Below are 19,414 nucleotides of genomic sequence, written 5' to 3'. Positions count from 1 at the left end.
CTGTGTAATACCCTGAAAATTTTAAATATATGAATATGTGTAGAAAATCAAAATAAATCGATTGATGATTTTGAAGAATTAAATCGAGAATATAACTGAGCTTTTATATGATTTTTCAAGAATTTATAATAATTTGTGTAAGTTTAGTTTTAAATTAAACAAGTTACGAGGTTTAAAGTTTGGACCTTTATTTTTTAAAATACGTAGACCTTTCGAGGTCAAGATTTATATTTTTGAATAGAGCTCGACCTCACGAACGCGTAGGCGCAAACCGTTCATGAAACGGAGTTAGAATGCAGAAGTTATTAACGTTTAAAGTTGGGGATAAAATTGTAAATTTACCATTACTAGAATGCTCCAGATTTTTGGAGCCAAATCTGGAAGGCCACGTGTGTGGCCCAGATTGAAAGTAAGAAAAGTTAGGCGGTGGAGATGGAAGATAAAGGAGAGAAAGGAGGGAGAGATGGGCCAATCAGAAAAGGGGAGGATGAGAGGTGACCAATGAGAGAGAGAGAAAGGAGGAAAAAGGAGAGGATGGGGGAAGCGGAGGATCCCGTGACCCAAGTGGCCAAACCCGACCCGGTCGTGTTTCCTTGCCCTTGTACGACAAAATTTAGTCCTTTTTCCCGTGAATTACACCAAATTAACTATTGTAAAACCGTCCATAACCTTCCCTTATCTTACTACACCTCAAAAATCATGGGATTTGAGCTTGAAATGGGTAGATCCGGACGTTGGGGGTGCGGTGGCATGGTTTCCAAATTAACCAAAATTTGAAATGATTTACGTCCAATGCCACTACCATTAGACTCCCCTTAAGAGCTGGAACAAAGCCCATTCATTAGTTTGGGCGTCGGAGTTGCTATGGAGTCAAATTGAGGACACCCAAATTCTAGGGTTCCAATGGGTTTTGATGAAATTGGATCCTTTCCAGGCAAAATTGGCCTTGGTTTCAGGTATGAAAGTTTCTCTACTCATTGAGATCTTCATTTCTGTAATTTTTGAGAAATTTTAGAAATAGTTGAATTTTCCGGCGAGTCGGGCAGCCAACCGCCACCTGCGGCGGTGGGGGCGGTGGCACACGGCCAAGGAGCTAACATTTGCGTTGTTATATGAATTTCGTTATTTTAAGTAGGTTATTTTTTTTTATCTAACTTTTATGGTTTAAATATTAATATGATTGTGGTGTATGTAGGATTAAATGAATAGTTTGTCTTTGGTTCGAAACTTTGAACTTTTGAACTACGAAAGGCTTGATCCCTGTTGAGGGTACGTAGGCAGTCTAACAAGACGTTAGATGCAGCCATAAAATATGTGAAGTTAAATTAATTCAAGAATAAAGGTTACATAATGGAAATTGGTCCTTACAAAGAAATGGTACTAAATTGGAATTTAAATTGGATGTTTTGGAAGAATGAATAATGCTTATAAATTGCTTGTGGAATGAAGGATTTGAATTGGAGTTGTTAGCTAAAGTTAATAAACTAAATAAGATTTTTATTTTGGGCCTATCACTAATATTATTATTTCTCGAAATAAAATAAATATTTCGGGACCGGGGCGTTACAAGCTGACCCCCCGAACTTGGATGAACGTCCATAGAAATCTTAGGTGCTGACCCTCTGAACTTCGATGAATGTCCATGGATACCTTGAGTGCTGCCATTTTGAAGATTAGAGTTGGCTTCATACATGACCTCCAACCGACTTCAGGGCTACCAAAACCCGATGAATGTCCATGAATACCTTGGGTGTTGCCTCTTGCATACATTAACAGGTGTGTAGTATGCATTTCCAAATGACTTCATGGATTTTTAGTTGATTTTGCTCTATTAAGTTGTCAAATATTTAAATCTTTAGATCTAAAATAATACAATCTTATGACTAATGAGGACATTATGAGAGTAGGACTGAACACAATAACCTCTAAATTCTAGAATGCGCTCATTGTTAATAGTCTTAAGATAAAGTACATAAATTCATGCCGCTTAGTACTACGGTCTAGTGGTATTCCTCTTCACTTGTAAGTGAGAGATCTTAGATTTGATTCTGCCAAAGACAAATTTGAACCACATTATTGCTAGCCCATTATGAGGCTTAGCTTACCCCCTTCCCTCTTAGTGTAGATAATATCGTTTGTTGAAAAAATAAAAATAACTTGCTTAGGAATGTTGAGGTTTGTGGGTTTTTAATGAATATAGTTTTTTTTATACAGTAAAATATTTACACAAATTGGTCAATCGTTATTATTATTATTTGGGTGATGTTATATACATTAAATTTATGTACTAAATAATGTCACACGTATTACACTATATAAATTTTTATTATAATTATTAATCAAATCTAATTTGAATTAAAATAAAAAAGTAATTAGCCACATCATTTAGTGTACCTAGCATTATTCTTATTGTTTATTTACTTAACAAAAATCACTTCTTTTCCTCTAATACAATATATATTGAAAATGAAAAATGGGTCATAACCATTGATTAAGCTAGGACTGGTCTCATCAGAGACAGATTCAATTCCAAACCAATATTATTACATCAAAACACACGCAAGCAATCAGTAATATAAGTTCCTCAATTCCAAACCAATATTAATACATCAAACACACGCAAGCAATCAGTAATATAAATTCCAGTTACACAAACAGAATCTTGGGCATTTTTCAATTTCATAAAGGGCAATGTTTGCAACTCCACACAAACAATGGATTCTTCCTTGCAGGGCTAATGTCTCAACATGTATATAGTCTGCTCTGATACTATAACGAAAGTTGAGACTCACAGCAAAATCAATTGCCAAAAAGGAGATCTCACTGCAGTCTCACGACAAGTGCTTCTGAAGCTTGTTTCTACAAAAGGATATTACAAAACAAAAGAAACACGCTTACCTAAAAACATCTCAATGCATGCATACATTATGTCTTTGCCAGACTTGTGAATAAGATCGAACAGGCAAATTATAAGGGAAAATGATTTTTACACTTTGATGCACTACTTCCTCTTTTTTGTAGCCTTAAAATTAAATAAATCAAAATACTAACAAACAAAAACAGGAGGAAAATTGCATAAGAAAAAAGGTTTTAAAGTTTTTAAATCATTTTCATTAGTTTTCCTAAGAAAAAATAGGAGTGAAAATCACCAACCTTTCTAATGTAATAGTTCAAATGATTATGTTGTGGAAATTTTTTATGCATGGATAAAAAGGTGCGTACCTTCTACGAGAGTGAATACCAGACAAGCTTTCACGATACCACCCATAATCCAGGTTGATTTCAGGAATGTGTTGTACCTTTGGATGATCCATGCCTCATTTTACGGACTCTATAAGTTGCATTGGAACAGAATGCAGAGTCAAGCGTTCTACGTTAGCAAGGAACTCAATGCCTTGTGGCAATGTCTTTAACTTCATGCAGTCATCAATGTCTAAGACCTGGAGATTTGGCATCACCCCTTTCTCTATAGCTATACTATTCAATAAGGGGTAGATGCGCAACATCAAATGCTTGAGCTTTATGAAGCCTCTGGAGAAACACAATTTTTCGCCAACATACACATTAATTAGCCCAAGCCTTTCAAGATTCGGCAATGCTTAAATGTGAGGTAGCACATCTTCTTCAAGTCTAGACCAATTTAGCTGCATGCGTGTCAGGTTATGGAGCGAACCAAACCAAATAGGTACTTTTTCTAGTTTTCGGGCCAAATTAACAATTTGAAGGTCTGCAAGGGGCGAACGTAGTGCATTAACCCGAAGAAACTCCTCTTCATCACTTGCCATTAAAAACAAATGTTGAAGGAGCTCTAACGTTTGAAGGGAGTCACATAGGTCCATCTCGTCACTTGCTTTCACATTTGTAATACCGAGGCTTGTAAGTTGGGTCATATTCCTGATGACTTTAACAATCTTTCCTTCTGATTCAACACATTGCAAAACTTGCAGTTTCTGTAATTTACTTAGATCGGATGCTGCTTTTGTCCCATTGGCCCATCTAAAGGCCTCCCAATCACCAGTGTAACAATACATGATTAGATGACGTAGGTTTAGTAACTTGGAGATTACTTTCGGAAGTGCCTTTATCTTACTGTCACGGATGTTCAAGGTTTGAAGGTTGCGAAGCCGTCCGATGGATTCTGGAAGCTCGTCAATAAAAGTTCTCTTCAAATTTAAATATCTTAAGTTGAACAAGTACACTAGTTCATCTGGAAATCTATCAATTGGAGCATCCTGCACATCTAGAACTCTCAACAACTTGAATCCAGAAGGCAATTTCTCTAAAGAGCCAAAGACAAGAAAGGAGCGAAGCTCTTACATACCTGTGGAAGAATTAATTTCTCTTTCAGTTGTTTGAATTGACAATCGGCGGATTTCAACTTTATCTACTATTTCTCTGCCAATACACGTAGCACCGAACTTTTCCATTTTTGATATCGACAAAGCAAGCTCACGCACAAGATCATGCATCTTACATGCTCTTAGTCCTCCAGCTTCATGCTTTTCAACTTGTAGCATGCTACGAACAATCAGTTCCACAAGATAACCATCTGCAACTTCTTCTGGTGTGACCCCATCAATTGGTTCAACAAACCCTTCAGCTATCCACAACCTGATCAACCTTTTCCTTTTGATGAGATAATCTTCTGGGAAGAGGGCACAGTATAGGAAACATGGCTTCAACCGGTTGTGCAAATTGTTGAAACTAAGCAACAAGATGCTGCTCATTGGTTCCAGCATAGGATGGTTAGTCAAGTGCCAATTTAAGCTGTTATATACGCTTCTCCATTCCAATGATGACCTCTTGGAAGACATTAGACCACCTAAAGTTACCACTGCCAGAGGTAGGCCTTCACACTTATCCACAAGTTTCCATGCTAAGGATTCAAGCTCTGGTGGACAAGATTTATTATCGTAAGTTGAGAATGCTTTCTTGCTAAAGAGCTCCCAAGCTTCATTGTTTCCCAAGGGTTCAATTTCAATATGACGACTTTCAACTTCAAAAGAATAGAATGCTATGTCTTTCTTTCGAGTTGTAAGCATGATTCGACTTCCACGATGTCTATTAAGAAGTGGTATCCTTATTTCTTGCCAAGTTTAATGTCCCACACATCATCCAATACAACTAGGTACCTTTTAGACTTCAAGTATGTCGACAACATCTCTAACAATTCTTTGTTACTCATGGAATCCAATTGTGCAGTCACCTCTTCCTTTCTTCCTTGGTGGAATTGCTTGATCAGATTTTTGAATAAGTCTTCGATCACAAAAGTTTGAGAAACAGTGATCCATGCATAACAGTCAAAATGCCGCTTTACATTTTCGTTGTTGAAGATATTGGCAACAAGAGTTATCTTGCCTGATCCTCCCATCCTGACCACAGACACAACCATTTCATTTTCCTCGCCATTCATCAACAATCCCATTAACGTTTGCTTCTTGTCTTCAATCCCGATTAATTCGTCTTCCATAATATAAAGAGAAGACTCGGCTTTGTTCTTCACCCATCTGGGAACACTATCCGAACTTGTTCCTTCTATTGTAGAGACACCATATCTCTGATTCCTCTCAGGAATGGCTTTGATCGTTTTTGTGATTTTCTGTAATTTTTTGGCTATTCGATGCCTAAACCAAAGATTCTTTGGAATGTGAATGGTTTTGTGGAGCCATTTTTCAAATGGAGTCGCACTTTGCTGGTCATATATGTGATACAGGAACTCATCAATGACATTTTCCGCATCCAAGGTCAAATCTCTGACGCTTGTAACCCACTTTTTCTCTCCTTCTGTCTGTGGTTCCTTGCCTTCAGCATCTATTAAGAAAGATTTCATGCTTATGAGCTCCAGCTTAAGCTCATCAATTTCATCACGGACTGCCGCTATGGAAGATGCTTCGTTTTCAAGAATGGCCGCAATTTTCCCAATCAATAGTGATGCAGCTGACTCCATTTTGGCCTTCGATACTTGGTATGCAATCTGTCTGCAGAATAGACAAGTTTCAAAACAACAGAAAAAGAAAAAAAATAACGCAATGGATAAATTTTTGTATTTTACAAACTATGTGCTTAGTTTTCAAAACGAAACCACAAACCAAAAGAAATCAAGATCTAAATAAGGTACCTGAAATTGTCTAGTACTCAAGAAATTTAAATTTCTGTTCTTAACTTTCATTCAGTTTAACAAAGGGGCCAAACTTAGTCCAAAAACTACTTTCTCGAGTTTTTTTTCCAAGAACACAGAATTAAAAAATTTGGTTCAAGAACAAAAATCTATGCTTGATAATTTTCGAACTCATTCAATCTAATTCTTCCACCAAATGTCATGGTTTTTTGTCCGTGTTTAGGATAACAAAAAGTTCCAATTCTTTGTAGGTGGCAGTTGACAAGTTCCACAAAATTGTTGTTAAGTGAAAGTACACACGTCGAAAAGAAGATAGCGGATTGAACTCTACACAAAGGCCTAATAATATTTTACACGACCCGTTAATTAGACAAGAAACGATACGAAAATAACAGGATTTTGGTCAACATGTTAACCACTGTTCTAAAAATCTCCACATAGCGCCGCCTAGGAGCTAGACGGTTGTCTACCGCCCAGATTAATTCCTAGGCATTTGAAAATTAAGAAAGGAAGCCTAAACCTACCTAGGCACCTGCCCACCTAGACGCCTCTGTTCACCACCAGACTAGAGCCTAGCGTGATTCATTAACAATGCGGTTCATTATCAGGTAGCCCGTTAAGAACTTGATAAGATATGGTTTTCCATATCTAGATATTAGGTATATTAAATTCTTGCATGGCCTCTTAACTGGACATGAAACGACACGATTGGTTAACAAATTAAGTAGTTATCGGATCACCTGTTAAGAATTCATTAAGATAACAGGTTTAACACAACACGACCCATTGAGATAACGGGTATGACACAAAAACAACAAAAACACGATAAACATGACCCATTTGCCTGCTTAAATTATTTAAATAAAACACCAAATAATATTGATTAGACTTGCAACCAAATTCAACTTAACGGCGTACGAATCAATAACTTAACCCTCTTTTTATGCTAGCAAATATTGTTGAAGCCGAAATCGAATTTGAAATCTTGTTTTCAAGGCTAAATGCTCGAACCTAAGTGACATATATAATAAGAAAAAACAAGTGAAACAAAAAATTAGATATAGCTCATAAGTAATACTTTCTTCCAGATAATTTATAGAAGCATATTGCATATGGTAATAAAAGTGCAGAATAACATACTTGGGGCCACTTGGAAGCTCACAAAAAGAGTTGCAATGAAACTCCTTTTTTTTTTTGTGAAAACTTGCAATGATACTCCTTTGTCAATGAACTCAATGAAAATATCAAATATGAAACGAAGACACTGGAGTTCGCTCCCAAAAATATCAAACTAATATGAGACCACGACGAAAAAGCATAGTAAAAATTCAAAAACTCACATAAAATAGAGAAAAAAATAGAAAGCTCTTATTTTACATCATCACAAGGTTTTAGAAAATCACTCAAGCACACTGGAATTACTGTACAAAAGTTTATGATAAATGTTAGTGAGATTTTTTTTTTTAAAATAGAATTCTTCCAGCACATTACGTTTTTAGCATAATTCTCTTATTACATTATAAAATATTATGAAAAAAATATATGATCCGATGGAAAGTTCATGAGGAACTTACTTTTTTTTTTTTTGAAAACTTTGAGAGAATCTTTTTAGCATTTTTAAATTCACACTTTATTAAAAATCAACTACTTATCAAGTCTCTACTTCAACACCGGTAAAATAAACTACTTTTCAAGTCTCTAATTCAATTACTGTCATGGATGAGCTACTAGTTCGATAAGGTAATAATCACAATGCATTTAATTCACCGGGAGCAATAATAGTACATGAATGTAATGTTTTCTCTTCATTCTATAATGTTAATCCAGTTAACAGATAACTAAATTTCTCTTTTTATTAGTCATTTTTTATAACTCTCAATCTGCAATGTCTAAACACGATTTGGTCATTTTATCGGACTCTAACTGAAAGGACTTCACTCCCTTATTTCGTGACTTTGGGCTGAACATAAATCTTGGTGCTTCGAGAGTCTCTCAACTTCTTTTACTTCCATGTTTCTATAAATCTCATACCTTTCTAATTGACGACTCCAACGAATGATTATAGTTATTCATTTTCATTGATACATTTCCAATGATTTTACTATGCATGACACATTTATCGTTCATAATAATTTTATATCAATATCCAAATAACATTTCAAATCAATAATATTCTTCGACGAATATCAACTGAGAAAAGAAGGCTATGTCTTACTTTCGTGTTGTGAACGTGATTCGACTTCCAAGCTTCTACGAAAGTGGTATTCTTATTCCTTCCCAAATTTTAGACTCCAAGTAGCTCAACGTCTTTACCAATTCTTTAACTCATGGAATTCAAATGTTTAGGGATCTATTCCTTTCTTCCTTGGTCAAATTTCTTGACCGCTCTTTCAGATATCTTCAATCACATAGGTGGACATTTTATTGTGTATTAAAAGTAAGGTTAAAATAGAAAAAATAGAGATATGATCGTCATTTTGAGAAATATATTAATAGTACTAGTATATGTGCATGTGAACATTTGTTTTTAAAATGGAAGGAGGGAGGAAGATAGAGAAGGTGAGAGTAGAGAGAGAGGGGAGAGAGGTTTTTATTTTATTTTTAATTTTAGAGATATGTTATAATCATATGTGGTAATGCTTTACAAAAAATAGCAATATTTGGTTTGTGCGATTATATTACTGTCCATATTTTTTTATTTATGTTCAGTTTTGATTAAAGGGACATAATGTTAATTTATGAGATTTTAATTGACTCAAAGTTTCGTTAATATGTGATTATATATTAAGTATGTATTTTCATTTAAAAAAAAAAGCAGCATCTAGCATGGCAAGCACGACACATGCAGAATTAGATTATTGTTGTGGGGTGCACTGGGCTGAAGGTTTCAAATATGGGATGAGTCGGCCCATCTTATTCATTAAATGAGCCAGCATGAGCACGACACGAGGCACTATTGAGCTAGACTTAAGGAAGAAAATATCGGTAATATCGGAAATATCGGTAGTCCGAAAACACGGAAATATCAATGGAAATATCGGGATAATATCGATATCGATAAAAATTACATGGAAACCACGGAAATTGTAAGAAAAACTTGGAAATTTTTATTGAAACTTTGCAGGATGTTTATTTAGTCAATTATCTATTAGTTTATCACAAAAAATTGGAAGGAAATGCATTGCATGATGGATTTAACTGATTTAAGTTGATTATATAGCGAGCTGGCAAACATTGTGAGTGTAGAAAAAATGTAGTAAATAATGAAAGAAGTTTAAACACACCATAATCATTTATATAATGAATTAGTACAATGGGAGGGGTTCGAATATTTTAGCATATTTTCATATTTTCACAAAACCATAATCATTTATATATAAAGAATTCAAAACAAAACCATATATATACAAAGAATTAAAAACCTAAAATTTCTTATTTCCCACCCCCAAACTTAAATCACACATTGTCCTCAAGGTATGAGAAATAAAATAAAGAAAAACAAACAAGAAAATAACAAAACTACGAAATCCTAGGAAATGTAGAAGGACGATCAAAGATAAAACAAAAAAAACTAAGAAAATAAAATAGGAAAGAGAAATAGAAAAACAATAAACGAAAATAAAATAAAACAGAAAACAGAAAATAAAAGAAAAGGAAAAAAAAATTGACACACCAGAGAGATTCGAAGAGAAGAACTGTGAGCTTGCCAAGGTGAGCTAACAAAAATATGAAAAAATAAACCACTACATTACACCTCGGGGCTTCGAACGCAAGACCTGAGAGCTAGAAATGGCGAAGATTCGCTGACCAACCCGCACAAGTCCACCTGTGTCAAATGCTAGAAACAGCTACAATTTAAACTGGTGTAGCAGCGGCATCTGTCATTTGAAAACCCTAGCTATTCTTGAACACACATTGGATCCCCTTCCACTCACCTCGAGCCCAGAGCCAACGGCTCTCTTTTGTCCATTCCCATGTCAGAACCTAAAGGCTTTCCCTCTCTCACTTGCACCCCGTCAGAACCTAAAGGCTTTCTCTCTCTCGAACTCTCTCGAACTCTCGTTCTCTCACTCCATTTCCCCGATCGCACCCACACCCAGCACACCCAAATCCGTCCACCCCGATGCCAGCGCTGCATCTCCACCACCTTCCTGAACTCTCCCTCCCTCTCCTCCGTCTCTGGGAAGCACGGCGACGCGCAGAGGAAACTCGGTTGCCGTTGGGACGATGGAGTCTCTCCCTCGGTCTCTTCGTCTCTATCTCTGCCTCGGTCTCTCCGTCTCCGTCTCTGCCTCGGTCTCTCCGTCTCCGTCTCTCCCTCGGTCTCTCTGTCTCGGTCTCTCCCTCGGTTCGGTCTCGACTCTCTCCGTAATCGATCTGGTTTCCTCCTCCCTTTCTCACCTCCATCATCCTTCTTCTTCGATCTGGTTTCCTCCTCCCTTTCTCACCTCCCGGCGGCGGCGACGACACCGAATATCGCGATAATATTGCTAATATCGGTAATATCGCGATATTAGCGATATTTTAAAGATATTTTATTTTTAGTCAAAAAAATATCGCTGGGGCAAAAAAACGATATTATCAGCGAAATATCGCCGATAATATCGATTTTTAATACCTTGGCTGGACTTAATTAGGTCTGCATGTTCTAGTGAGCAGTGTTTAAAATATCGATATCGGTAGAAATAACGATAAATTTGTGGAAATATATGGATATATCGATATTGATATTAATATCGGTTCATTTTGATGGAAATTATGAAAATTTAAAATAAAACTTTAGGAACTGTCAAACACTGGTTGAAACGAAATATAAGAGTTTCTTCGATATTTAACCTATATTTCGAAAATATCAACGAAATCTGTTAATTTTAACTGAAATATTAGAGTTTCTTTGATATAGGGTGAAGTTTAGACTCTACCCTCCATTTCCATATCTTTATGTGAGAACGTAGGAACCAAAAATTCAGGGACATGATAGGAACCTTATGAAATTGAAAAGAGAATCGCCAAATAAATACTCTTGGAGATTATAAAAGGATAGTAGTGAGAATGTAGAGTAACATATTCTTGGATATATGAAATGAACTTCTAACAGCATTCACCCAATGCCCACGAAATCCTGTGTTCAATTTTTCCGTCACCCAAACCTCACCTTTTAACAGTATTCTCGAATCGAAGCACTACTGCATTTGAGTCTCATAGGTCTCATATTCCAAAGATCAAATCTTCTGCACCAAAAATAGGTGTAGGCTCTTTGTGGTCCTAATTATTGACCGACACATAATAAGTTTTTGACAATAAAGTTTAGAAAAGTTAAGTTTATAAATACGTGTTAGTCAATAATTGAGATCGCAGAGAAGTCACACCCACTTTGAGTGCAGAAAATTTGATCTCCAAATTCCAAACTTGTAGAGTTTTTACATCCAAATATGTTGTGTACTCATGCTGCACCATCAACATATTTATAGGGTTTAATTGACGTTCAAGTTCTTATACGGCAGGTAAACGTAGGTCTGGCAAACGAATCGTGTTTATCGTGTTTCGTGTAATACCTGTTATCTTAACTGATCGTGTCGTGTTTATCTTAACGGATCTTTAACAGGTTAGGTCACTTTACCCAACAAGTAAAATTATCCCACCCATTATGACCTATTAAGATTTTTTTTTTACTCTTAAATTTGCAAATACCACATTGCCACATAAATATTACTTCAAAACATAAAAAAACCATTTGTCGTTAAGTACTACATCGACACTACAAAATAAGAGCCTAATAAAAAAGCACCAATACACTACTAGTCTACTACAAAATATCAAATGTGCAAGGATATACAAAATGAATGAGTTTTTCTTTTCAAGTTGTGAAGTTTTTCTCAGAAGTTAAAATCTTGCCAATGAAACTCAAAGAATGCTCATGAAGTGCATTGTTCCAGAGAAAGAAGCAGGGCAGCTTGGCAAATTATTGAGAAGGTATGGGCAAAACGTTGAGTGCTATTACAAAATCGTGTCATGCATAATAGTCTACTTAATGCTACTTCTAATTTGTGTTTTGTAGTATTTGATGCCATTTGTGGAACACTGTAGGAGAACAATTCAGAAATAAACAATAATAATAGAAATTCTAATATTTTATTAACCAAAATATACTTGCTATGTAAAATGATAATTACACAATAATACAGAAATAAATATGACTAACTTGATTACAGAAGGTAGAGGCTAGCGTAATAGCTATAAAGGGCAATATTGTAAATGAATCTTCTTAGTTGTTAGCTTAGTGGTTAAGATAACATGTTAGTTTGTTGTATATATATACCTAAGCTGTAACATTATCATAGTGTGAAATGAAAATATATTTTACCAAATATGGTATCAACCGCCTTCTCTGTCCAACGACTCTCGTTCTTCGATCCTATCTTTTCTGCTTCTTCTTTCTGTGTTCTTGATCGATTCTTCGCTCGTGTTTGAAGATCTTTGATCGTGCTCTCTTTCCTCCTCATCCTTTTGACAATGGCGTCTCCTTCGTCAGAATCGGCCTCTCCCGTTCATCCCCTTCCGACTGAATCTCCCAACCCTAATTCTTCACATTCTACCTCAATCACAATCCAAAATATTGGATCCATGGTGCCAATCAAGCTCACTACCACAAATTACTTGACCTGGAGTGCTTTTTTTGCTCCGATTTTTCGTCGCTACAACCTGACTGGTCACATAGACGGCTCTACGGCAGCGCCGGTTCAATTTCTTCTTGATTCCTCAGGAAATCGCACTCTTAATCCTGCTTATGTTTCTTGGTATGAGAATGATCAAAATATTCTCAACTGGCTCAACTCCACGCTTTTGGAATCCCTAATTCCATATACTGTTGGTGTGAATTCAGCTCGCGATCTTTGGGCGAAATTGGAATCTCGACTTACCACGGCATCTCAGTCTCACATTCATGAGCTTCGCTCTCGACTTCGTACTCTTACTAAAGGAAATTCCACTGCTGCTCAGTTTTTTCAGCAAATTGAGGCAATTGCTGATGCTCTTGCCAGTGCCGGCTTTCCGGTTGACGATTCCGATCTGATCTCTGTCACTCTCCACAGTCTTCCCTCAGAGTATGACTCATTTGTTGATGTTGTTCAATTTCGTCTCGGATCTACAACAATTGATGAACTACATGGCTTGCTTCTGAGCAAAGAGATTCAATTAGCCACTCGCAAGAAAAGTATCTCTGAGATGTCCTCGTTTCAGGCTCTTAACACCTCTGCAGGCATTCTTCCTCTTCCTGCATCAAACCCTAACTCTCAGGCTTTTGTGGCTCATTCTCCTTCTACATTCAGTCATCAAAGTCGTGGGATGGATCGCTCTCATAATCGCGGTCATTTCAATCATGGCAATTACAGATCTTCTAACAATCCGAGATCTTTTACTCCTCGTGGCAATAATCAGCGTTATAATCATGGAGGTCGCAACAATTTTTCTTCCTACACCAAGAAACAACCTTGTCAGATTTGTCATCAATTTGACCATGAAGCATGTGATTGTCTTCATCGCCTCAATCTCGCTTATAGTGGAAAATCCTCTCCTGCAGCGATGGTTGCTAATGCTTCTTCATCCAATCCTACTTGGATTGTCGATTCTGGCGCCACATCACACATGACCAACTCTTATGCAACTCTGCAGAACCCTGAAGCATACACAGGTCCAGAACAAGTGTATATTGGTGATGGCAAAGGTTTGCCCATCACTCATTCTGGTTCTACTACTTTGCATACTTCTACTAGTGCTTTTAAACTCAATAAAGTACTTTATGTGCCTGCTTTGAAACATAACATTCTCTCTGCGAATCAATTTCTGCTTGATAATCATTGTTCATTGCATTTTTATCCCTCTCACTTCACTGTGAAGGATCTTTCTTCGGGGAGGATGCATTTTAAAGGTCCTGTTCAGCAAGGGTTCTATCCTTTTCATTTTTCCTCATCTGCAACTGGCAATCATAAGGCTCTCACAGCTACTGCAAAAGCTTCTAAGGATGTCTGGCATCAAAGATTGGGTCACCCATAAGTCAAGATTCTTCATAAACTTGCTTCTCAATCTTGTATTCCTGTTTTGGCTCATACAACTAAGTCATTCTGCTCAGATTGTGCATTGGCTAAAAGCTCAAAGCTTCATTTTGTATCTACATCTTGTACAACTAGCAAACCTCTAGAACTTGTCCACACGGATGTTTGGGGACCATCACCTCTAGCTTCTTCTCAAGGTTTTCGGTATTATATCATTTTTGTGGATGACTTTACTAGATACTGCTGGTTTTATCCTTTGAAATGCAAATCTGATGTACTGTCAACTTTTATGGAATACAAATCTCTGGTTGAAAATTCTTTGTGTACAAATATTATCACTTTGAGATCTGATTCTGGCAGAGAGTACTTGAGCAATCATTTCTCTCAATTCTTGGCTGCACATGGCATTCATCATCAACTCACTTGCCCCCACACACTTGAACAAAATGGGTGTGCAGAGCGCAAACATCGTCACTTGGTTGAAACTGCTCGCACTCTTTTGACAACTTCCAAAGTACCCCACATCTATTGGGTGGAGGCTTTCACCACTGCCATCTATCTTATCAACCGATTGCCCACTGCATCCAGACAGTCTCCTTGGGAATCTCTATATCATCGAGCTCCAAACTATGAACTTCTCAAGGTCTTTGGTTGTGCTTGCTTCCCATGGCTCAAGCCTTATTCTTCCTCAAAACTGGATCCTAAAGGCAGAGCCTGTGTCTTTCTTGGATACAGTTTAAATCACAAGGGCTACAAATGTCTTGACCCTGCTACCCACAGAGTGTATATTTCCCGCCATGTCCTCTTTAATGAATCCAGTTTTCCATTCCATCATTTCTCCCCCATCACACCTTCAGCTTCCTCCCTGCCCCCTGGGCCTACATCACCTATACCATCCACCCTTACTTTTACTTTTCCTATTTCTTCATCCTCTAGTCCTACAACCACTTTGCCTCGATCCCCCTCCACTTCACCATCCATCTTCTCCCATAACAATTCCCCACCTATCCACTCTAGTCCTGTAGTGCCAGTTCAAGATTCCATTCATTCCATTCCTATTCAACCCCCTAACACCCATCAGATGCAAACCCGATCCAAATCTGGCATTTTCAAACCAAAAGCACTCACTACCACTAAACACCTTCTACCCTCTCATCTCTCAGTGGATTACATACCTAAAACTTATCTCCAAGCTTCAAAATATCCTCATTGGTGCCAAGCTATGCAAGAGGAAGTCATTGCTCTCATCAAAACTGGAACTTGGTCTCTTGTTCCCCAGTCTCTATCACAGAATATTGTTGGCTGTAAATGGGTCTTCCACATCAAAAGAAAGCCCGATGGCACTATAAACCGGTACAAAGCTCGGCTCGTTGCCAAGGGCTTCAATCAACAGGAAGGTCTAGATTATACTGAAACTTCAGTTCGGTAGCCAAGCCAGTCAATATTCGACTCATCCTCACTCTTGCCATTCAGTTTGATTGGTTCTTGAATCAACTCGATGTCAGTAATGCTTTCCTACATGGGACACTCAATGAATCTGTTTTCATGCAGCAACCTCCTGGATTTGAGGATTCAACTCAACCATCTCATGTTTGTCACTTGCATCGTTCGTTGTATGATTTAAAGCAAGTTCCGCGGGCTTGGTATGACAAGCTTCATGGTGCTCTTACTTCTCTTGGCTTTGTTGGATCTCCCAGTGACCATTCATTGTTTATCAAAAAGGGTTCAGATATGATTTTCATTCTTGTCTATGTTGATGATATTTTGGTTACTGGTCCAAATTCTACTGCCTGTAAACAAGTTATTCAGCAACTTAGTTCCCTGTTTCCCATCAAGGATTTAGGTCCGCTACACTATTTTCTTGGTCTTGAAGTCAAAAGATCTTCTTCTGGTATCTTTCTCTCTCAGACCAAATACATATTGGATTTGTTATCCAAAGCCAACATGACTGAAGCTAAACCTTGCAGTACTCCTCTCAGCACCTCCAAACTTGATCATGATTCTCCCTTATGTGCTAATGCTTCTGAGTATCGTTCCCTCGTTGGTGCTCTGCAATATCTCACCTGAACTCGTCCTGATCTCAGTTTTGCTGTTAATCTTGTCTGCCAATATATGCACACTCCCAAAATTTCACATTTTCAGGCTGTTAAGCGTATCCTCCGATACCTAAAGGGATCTCTTGATATTGGTCTCTGGTTCTCCAAGTGTTCCACTCCTCCTACTCTCACTGCTTTCTCGGACGCTGAATGGGCTGGCTGTGCTCTTGACCGCCGATCAACTGGAGGTTATTGTGTATATTTGGGCAATTCTTTGATTAGCTGGAGTGCTAAGAAGCAACCGACTGTTGCTCGATCTTCCACCGAAGCAGAGTACAGGTCTCTTGCTAACACTGCATCTGAAATAACCTGGCTCTGTCAATTATTGGTGGATATTGGCTATTGCTTACCTACAACACCTCACCTCTGGTGTGACAACCTTTCAGCTATATCTCTAGCAAAAAATCCTATTTTTCATGCTCGGATAAAGCATGTAGAAATAAACTATCATTACATTAGGGAAAAAGTCCTTGCTAAACAGATTGCTGTCCATTTTGTCTGCACTCAAGACCAAGTAGCTGATATCTGCACCAAGTCTCTGTCCAAGCTTCGATTTTTCTTCCTTCGTGACAAACTTCAACTTCGGATACCCAAGTTTAGTTTGAGGGGGGATATAAAGGGCAATATTGTAAATGAATCGTAAATGAATGTTCTTAGTTGTTAGCTTAGTGGTTAAGATAACATGTTAGTTTGATGTATATATATACCTAAGCTGTAACATTATCAGAGTGTGAAATGAAAATATATTTTACCAAATAATAGCTATGTCCTTCGAACAATATTTACGTCACACTTCTGTGCTTGTGGTTCTTCAACGTCTGTTCTACCAGATTCAACTACCCAATTCTAAAACACCCCAACCCCATTTTATTTAAAAATTGTTTTAAAGCCTTGGTAAGCCCATGGGGCCCACCTTGTTTTATTTTTGTGTTTTCCGGTCTCCCTCTCTCTTCTCTCAGTTCTCTCTTCTCCCTCACCTCTCCCGCAACTCACTCTCTCGGCCCTCTCTATCTCAACCCATCCGAGAGTTTTCTTACCAACAAACATCACCCCGTCTTTATCTCGTCGCTACGAACTCAACCTTAGTCTTGGCATCTTGGAAGTCGAACCAGGAAGCCTCATACATGAGCTCCAACGCAGACCGACGCCTTTCGAGGCCATTTCCGGCCAAACCACGGTGCGTTGGCCAGCGTGTAAGGTATCAATCTCTTTGTCCCGTTGAGTAGTACAACTTTCCTTTTTGTTTCACTCAATTTTGTTGAGTATTGAATAAGTTATACGCATTTGAATCTTACCCAGTTTCCGGCGACCTCAGTGGCTTTTGAGGCATTTTCCGGCCAAAACACGGCTAGTTAGACGTCACGTGAGGTACCATTCTCTTCATCTCTTTGAGGGCTACAACTTTCATTTTTGTCTTGCTTGATTTCGTTGAGTAGTGATAAAGTTATGGTCGTTTAAAGTTGGGTGGTTTTCCGGCCGAATTTCCGGCCTTTTGAATCCTGTAGCCCAGAAAATCCAAGGCCTTTGGGCCTTCCCTGCCTAGCCCATCCTAGCCCGTTTTTATTCTATTTAATTATTTATTTTCAGCAGCCCAAGGGGCCTTAGGCCGGTTTTAAGTGAAATGGCTTAAAGCCCGGTCCTTTGTGTGAGGCCTTAAGGCCTTTGTGGTTTGTGTGTGTGTGTATTAGGCGTGTGTGTGTGTGTTTAAGTGCATGTGTACGTGTGTGTATATGCATGCTTGCATGCATGTGCATGCCGTGCATGTGTGTGTTTGTTGTGTGTGTGCTTGTGTGGTGCGTGTGTGTGTTTGGGCTTAGGCCCAAACCACATTTCTTCACCCTAAACCCTTTATGTGCTTAGGGGCAATTATTGTGATGTTTCCGTCTTCGCTAGTGGCGCAGCTTTTGACAACTAAGTACTGTGAGTGGACCCCTTCTAAAATTATATGATTTTATGGTTTAATTGCATAAATGAATAACATGCCTTATGAGTTTATGATTTGATTTATGATAAGCATGTTTATGGAATATATTGATTATCGTCTCGTGTTTTGATGAGGAATTAATTGTGGCCTATATTGAGCTATATTTTAATATATCGTATTTTCTATAAAAATCATGAACTGGTAGACTATCTAATAGATTACGATATGATGCTAGAACATGTTTTTGAACCCCTCTTTATAGTATAAACGATGGTCGGTATTTATACTATGAAGTGGTTATTTATGAGAGGCGTAACATTTTGTGCGTACCTAGTGGACACTATACCGCCTAGGGCGAGGATTTGGTGTTGGCATTTAGGCCGGGAGAAATAATCCCTAGCTACGGGCTGAGGGACATGAAGAGGCATTGGGCCGGGAGTTGGTAATCTTTGGCTACGGGCACAGAGACCATGGAACAGGCATTGGGCCGGGAGTTATATTTATTCAATGATCTTACTAGCAGCACACCGCGCTTACGAGACGATTTATGAGACGTTTACTATTTTGATTTCTGCGATGATATTCCGCTATATGGCTTTTGAGATATATTTTTGGCATGCTAGGATTTTTATTAAATCCATAATTTATTATGCTAGTAGTTTTCATTATATAAACTGTGGGGGTTAGTATCTTGATCATTGTTTTATTATATATATATATATATATATATATATGAACTTGGTCCACTCACATTTGTTTTGCGTCCCCATTCAGGACTTAGAATCGAGGCATACAATCCCGGCGTCAAGACACTTTCGCAGCAGCATCTTCGGATCCTCTCGATGTAGGACTCACTTCTTCATTCATTAAATTTTATCTTAATTCTTTTTAGTGACTAGGTTTAGTTGTATGCTCTGAGCACGTTCCTTAAATTATTAATTCATAGTATTTAAAATTTCTAACCTTTATTTACTTCTTATTCTTAGCTTTTGTATCATTTAATGGCTTTCGTCACCCTCGGGTGTCGGCCAGCACATGTCTATCCTGGTATTCGGGGAATATCAGGGTCGGGGCGTATCAAATTCTACAATCCGCATTGGATTCTAGAACTCTAGCGAATTTGCTTTTTGTGTGTTTAATCTCTAGAAAATTCGTATAGAAGAAAAGAGCAAGAAAAAGATTATCTATTTGGATACTATGGATTGCAGATATATAGGCTGTTTCA

The 19,414-nt window shown here is 37.8% G+C and overlaps 1 pseudogene; it reads right to left on the bottom strand.

Annotated features, from left to right (window-relative positions):
• Nucleotides 1-19,414, bottom strand: part of LOC126627252 (elongator complex protein 3-like) — a 110,982-nt pseudogene that overhangs the window by 44,756 nt on the left and 46,812 nt on the right.

This window comes from Malus sylvestris, chromosome 6, assembly GCF_916048215.2.
Source record: "Malus sylvestris chromosome 6, drMalSylv7.2, whole genome shotgun sequence".
Taxonomy (NCBI): domain Eukaryota; kingdom Viridiplantae; phylum Streptophyta; class Magnoliopsida; order Rosales; family Rosaceae; genus Malus; species Malus sylvestris.
This window is presented reverse-complemented; position numbering and strand designations above follow the sequence as displayed.